This window comes from Polyodon spathula, chromosome 1 (assembly GCF_017654505.1).
Source record: "Polyodon spathula isolate WHYD16114869_AA chromosome 1, ASM1765450v1, whole genome shotgun sequence".
Classification (NCBI taxonomy): Eukaryota; Metazoa; Chordata; class Actinopteri; order Acipenseriformes; family Polyodontidae; genus Polyodon; species Polyodon spathula.
The window spans coordinates 11,821,571-11,827,570 of NC_054534.1; the positions used below are offsets into that span (position 1 = coordinate 11,821,571).

The following is a 6,000-nucleotide window of genomic DNA, read 5'->3' on the forward strand; positions in this document are numbered from 1 at the left end:
GACTGAGAGAGGAGCTCTCAGAGTGAAATACATGTTGTGTGTTGTCTTTGTTTGTTTATAACTGTCTGTCTTTTTCGCACCACTAGACAGTTAAAGCACACCTCCGGAGCTGTCGCCACGTAAAGCAATATCCGGAGCACCACTGCACAGAGCACCTACACATTTGAATATCACCCAGGGCTGGTGACCGTGCCTTTGTTTCTGTTCGAGACTGTACTGTGTTCTTCACCATCCCCGCCCTTTACACATTGTTGTGTACTGCCGGGGATTTATTATTTGACGGTCGCCAGACCTGGAAACAGCACAAATAAACACTTGTTCACTGAATTACCGTTGTCTGTTCATCACTCCTGCACCGCATCACCGCTACACCTGTTCCCCTTACCAACCACTTTGCCAAAGGCCCTCACTGGAGGAACATGGAAGTGAAGTCATTCTAACAGGAGTTATGTCAGCCAATAGAAACTCCACGTGGAGTTCCCAGCAATGTCAAACAGCAAATCATAACCAGCTCTAGTCCCTTCTTCTATCTCGTGCTGTAAACACTTTCAGAGTTTATTTCTCAAGGCAGGTACGATGAGTTTTAAAACATGTCATCATTGATGACCGGTGTTTGTTAAGCAGATTGCTTAATCCAGTGGTTCTCCAACAGGAATAAAGATACTTTGTAAGCAAGGATTCTGAGTCAGGTAAAGCAGGCAATTCCCATACCCATTACTTGTTAAGGTGTAGTGTACTACAGAAACAGCTCCTCAACCTTACTGGACTGCTTACTGCACCTTCGTCTCTCACTCGCACAACTAGACAGTTTATTACTCTTTTTCTTCAAGTTATCTTTGTCTGTTTTGACTTCTGAAATTCTAGTAGCATTGTTCTTTTATATCAATTGAATGTCAGAGTATCATCCTTCATGACACACAAGAATTTCACTAGAGCAACGAACGTCATTAAATGGAAGAGAAGCCGAGGCATTGCGCATTATCTGCTCTCCACTAGAGGTCACAGTTTCCCAATAGTCAAATCTTAGCTTCTGACTTTCTGACCACACCTTTGTGTATGCTAGTATTGAAAAATAAACAAGGTTTGTGGTTCAGGTAATGTACTGAGTGGTGTCAGGAGAGAAGCATTTAAAAAAAAATTAAAATCACAACAATTACTGTCAGCTAGAGTGACCAACTTTGTGGGGTCCTCAGACTACAATTTGAGAACCACTGATATAGACATAGCTAATTAATTAAAGTCACTTCATATCCAATGACAGCTGTGTTGCATTTTCTTACCAAACTGAACATCCCTGGGTTGTTCCGTCATCCTGTTACCTGTTACACAACAGCACAGAGATCCTGTAGCCTGAATGGCTAGTCAAGAATTAAAAATGTTGCAGCATTAGATTTTAAGGGATTTTTTTCGATTGTGCCACGGGAAGATCATATCACAGACGTTTTCTGCAAACTAAAACTGATTTTCCGTTTGAAAGAAAATAATTATATATATATATATATATATATATATATATATATATATATATATATATATATATAGACACAAACACACACACACACACACATGAACTCTAAAAGCATTTGGACAGTGACACATTTTTTGTTGTTTTGGCTCTATTCCTGCACTTTGTGCAGACTGTCAGCTTTAATTTGAGGGAATTCTCATCCATATTGGATGAACCGTTTAGAAACTACAGCACGTTTTGTACATAGTCCCCCCACATTTTAGGGTACCAAAAGTATTTGGACTATTGCCTTCACAGCTGTTTCTTATTAGGCAGGTGTGTTTGTTTGCATCGTTAGTGCATGCACAAGAGAGTGGTCAATGTCTAGTCTTGATTCTAGGCTTTGCATTTGCCTTTGGAGTCTGTTGCTGGTGTCAAATCAGTTCTTCAAAAAATATGTAAATGTTTTGTGCTTACACAACCAAACAATTTACAGATACTGGCAGATTTGTATTTTCACTGCATTTAAAAAGTAAATAAAGGCAGTGCCTAACTAAATGTGTTTTACATCCATTTCCACGATTTCACAGATTTTTGTTCAAATTCATGATTTTCACAACTTCCGTGACCTCTGTGACAAATTCGTATTCTTACTTATAATATATGATACTCCAAAAGATACAGCGTCAACTGTACATATCAACCTAGAGTAAAAGCCCTTAGAATGTGAAATCAAGTCAAGGTGGTTCCTCAGGGTGTCAGCACATAATATATGGACCTTGAGAATACTGGAATATAGCTTCAAAGTCATTGCTCACTTGTACAGCACATTGAGTATTAGTATTAGAACATCATATTCATTGAAATAGCTATGTTTGGGAATGAAGCCGGGAAGAAAAATCTTCCTATTTGCTTCTGCTATTAATATTTATAAAAAGGGAAACAAAAAAAAAAAAAAAAAAAAATCCTGGCAAGAGCAAGTGAGGTGTGGTAACAGAAAAAAGTCTAACTCCTGATGAACCTGCATGATTGTCAAGTGACACAGCGTGTGTGTGTATTTGTGTTGAAGGGATGCTGGCACTAGGAATAGCCAGTGCACACATCCACGTCATGTGCCAGCAATGTCTGCATCCCAGCAAGTCTGGAATACCTGCAGGATCACACTTTGTTTAACTACCACAGCAAACGCCTAGGAAAATGTACAGATAGTTCTGTTTCACCTTCCTATTACTGCCTGAATGATAGAAAAGGACATTCAACTGTCATCAGACCTGCCTATGTTTCACAACCAAATCACATGGCAAACTGTTCTGAACCCCTTGAGCACTTCTCCAACACTTCAGTGCTAACCAGCTTTACTCTGTGATCGCCACTCTTACCAAGTTTAGGAAGAGCTCTGCTTCATGCTTCACTGCTAATCAGCTTTACTTTGTACTCATCACTCTTACCAAGTTTAGGAAGAGCTCTGCTTCAGCGCTGATCAGCTTTACCTTGTGCTCGTCACTCTTACCAAGTTTAGGAAGAGCTCTGCTTCAGCGCTGATCAGCTTTACCTTGTGCTCGTCACTCTTAGCAAGTTTAGGAAGAGCTCTGCTTCAGCGCTGATCAGCTTTACCTTGTGCTCGTCGCTCTTAGCAAGTTTAGGAAGAGCTCTGCTTTACTGCTGATCAGCTTTACCTTGTGCTCGTCGCTCTTAGCAAGTTTAGGAAGAGCTCTGCTTCAAGTTTAGGAAGAGCTCTGTGCTGATCAGCTTTACCTTGTGCTCGTCATTCTTAGCAAGTTTAGGAAGAGCTCTGCTTCAGCGCTGGTCAGCTTTACCTTGTGCTCGTCGCTCTTAGCAAGTTTAGGAAGAGCTCTGCTTCAGCGCTGATCAGCTTTACCTTGTGCTCGTCACTCTTACCAAGTTTAGGAAGAGCTCTGCTTCAGCGCTGATCAGCTTTACCTTGTGCTCGTCACTCTTACCAAGTTTAGGAAGAGCTCTGCTTCAGCGCTGGTCAGCTTTACTTTGTGCTCGTCACTCTTACCAAGTTTAGGAAGAGCTCTGCTTTACTGCTGATCAGCTTTACCTTGTGCTCGTCGCTCTTAGCAAGTTTAGGAAGAGCTCTGCTTCAGCGCTGATCAGCTTTACCTTGTGCTCGTCACTCTTAGCAAGTTTAGGAAGAGCTCTGCTTCAGCGCTGATCAGCTTTACCTTGTGCTCGTCACTCTTAGCAAGTTTAGGAAGAGCTCTGCTTTACTGCTGACCAGCTTTACCTTGTGCTCGTCGCTCTTAGCAAGTTTAGGAAGAGCTCTGCTTTACTGCTGATCAGCTTTACCTTGTGCTCGTCACTCTTAGCAAGTTTAGGAAGAGCTCTGCTTCAGCGCTGATCAGCTTTACCTTGTGCTCGTCGCTCTTAGCAAGTTTAGGAAGAGTGGGACTCTTCTCTAAAGCACATTACACTGCTCCGTTCTTCAGCACACCTGTCATGTGCCTCTAATGCCTCACAGGAATCAGAAATGATCAAAGTCTGGTAAAACTGGCCTTATCCTCCGCCGCATGCTGTCATTCCTGTCTAGCATTTCATCGTAGAGAAAGATGGCTTGTTTTTGTTTCTCTTATTCTACCTGGAAAGGCATGTTTTTACAGGACTCAAGCCTGACTTGAGACAACTTGAGTTATTTGTGAAAACAACCCACATCAAGTTTACCATGGTTATTTTGATACTTTAATAACTGCTCTCATCTGTATTATGTAATGTGATATTTTATAATGGGATAACTTGTAATGTGATACCGTATTCCTTCGAATTTAAGACGCCCTTGAATTTAAGACGCAGCCCAAATTTACCACTCTCAATTTGAAGAAAAAATAAAACATCAGATAAATATGCATTTACAAAGATACAACCTCAATTACGCTGTTGTAACATACAAAACTGACATGAAACTGTAGTTGTAGAATAACCACGGAGCTTGTTTATTGTGATGCGCACTGTAGAATACTTAAAATGGCATCTCTCACACACCACCACTCACTTACGGAATCACACATCCTGGTAACAGCAAGCATGACACAACATTCCATGGCATCAGGCACCATGTGACCCATCAACCACAAGATCATTGAACATTGCTTGGAATGTCAAAAAATAAGGGGGTCTGATCAGAATTTCCAATATGTTAGAAATGCTGAAATTGTAAATGTTTCTCTTGGAATTCCTCAGGAAACTTGGTTTGTTTTTTTCTCAGCAGTGTCACGTTGCTGCTTGTGTATTCCGGCAGACGCCTTTATTGTCTTTTCTCGGCAGTTAGTGACGTTGCTGTTTCTGTACTTGGGTAGCCATGTCTTTTGTTGGTGATTTTAATACATGCATCACTATACTGTACTCAAATTTCAAACACAGGCTATTCTTGAGAAGCAAAAAATGGTTAAAGCGTGTCTTAAATTCTAAGGAATACAGTATTTTATAATGCAATATTTTGTAACAACTGTAAGTCGCCCTGGATAAGGGCATCTGCTAAGAAATAAATAATAATTAGAAGTAATAATGTACACAGGAATGCTGTAGTTTCAGGTTGACAAGGGTTACCACAGTTTTACCACTTACTACCACACTTATTTATATCTCCTTTCTTTAACTATACATTATTATACTTCGATATATTATTACAATTTAAAGTCAGAGTAGCAGAATAAAGAAAAGCAGGGGGAGTGTTTGACATTATGACAGACACAAATATTCCTTAACATGACTTCCCAAAGCAGGTAATAGTGCAGGGCTCCCCCCTTCGTAAGGCGTCCCTTCATACAGCAGAGCCAGTGAGAAGACAAGTTGTCTGTGGCTCCGACTGGCCCCATAATGCCATTCCACTGGCCTTTGCATTCTCAGCATACAGCTGAACACAAAGAGCATGGCCTGTAACTATGGTACCTGGCTACAGTGTTCAAAACATATTACACTGACCAATGGGTGTTAGAATAATCTTTTACAGTAATGGAATATTCGTTTTGACAAACTAAACAATTGCAGAAAATTGTAAGGGTTACAGGAACACCCTGCACTGTTTACAAGAAATGAATAACCTTTTCTCTGCTGTGTCCAGATCGCATTTTAATCATAATTGTCTGTCGATATTTTTATTAATACATAACAGGTCATAAATCCCCTGGGAAATACATCTTTCAATGTTTACTCAAGATCGTTCTCAAAAGAAAGAATTTCTCTAATAAGCATCATGCTGCACCAGTAGAGCTCCCTCCTCAAGAAAGCTTGTCCTTTCAATTACAGCACCAACATTGTTGCACTGACTGGATACACCAGGATTCATTATAATCACAGCACCAGCATTGTTGCATTGACCGGATACACCATGATGCTCACAAGAGAAATTCTTTTTGCGAACGCATTAAAGCAAATGTTGAGGAATTCATGTCTGGCAGATTTATGACAGATGATATATGACAGTGTGAATAAAAATATCAAAAACAACCAAGATTAAAAAGATTAAAAATATATTGCTGTAATACAGACAACCCAGGATACAACATAGTTCAAACAATCAGTTTCTTGTGCAC

General features: G+C 40.2%; 1 protein-coding gene across 2 annotated transcripts in view; it reads right to left on the reverse strand.

Moving 5' to 3' along the window:
- The window catches only part of LOC121314202 (ADP-ribosylation factor-like protein 15), a 99,830-nt gene that overhangs the window by 69,954 nt on the left and 23,876 nt on the right, over positions 1 to 6,000 (reverse strand). The window lies entirely within an intron of this gene.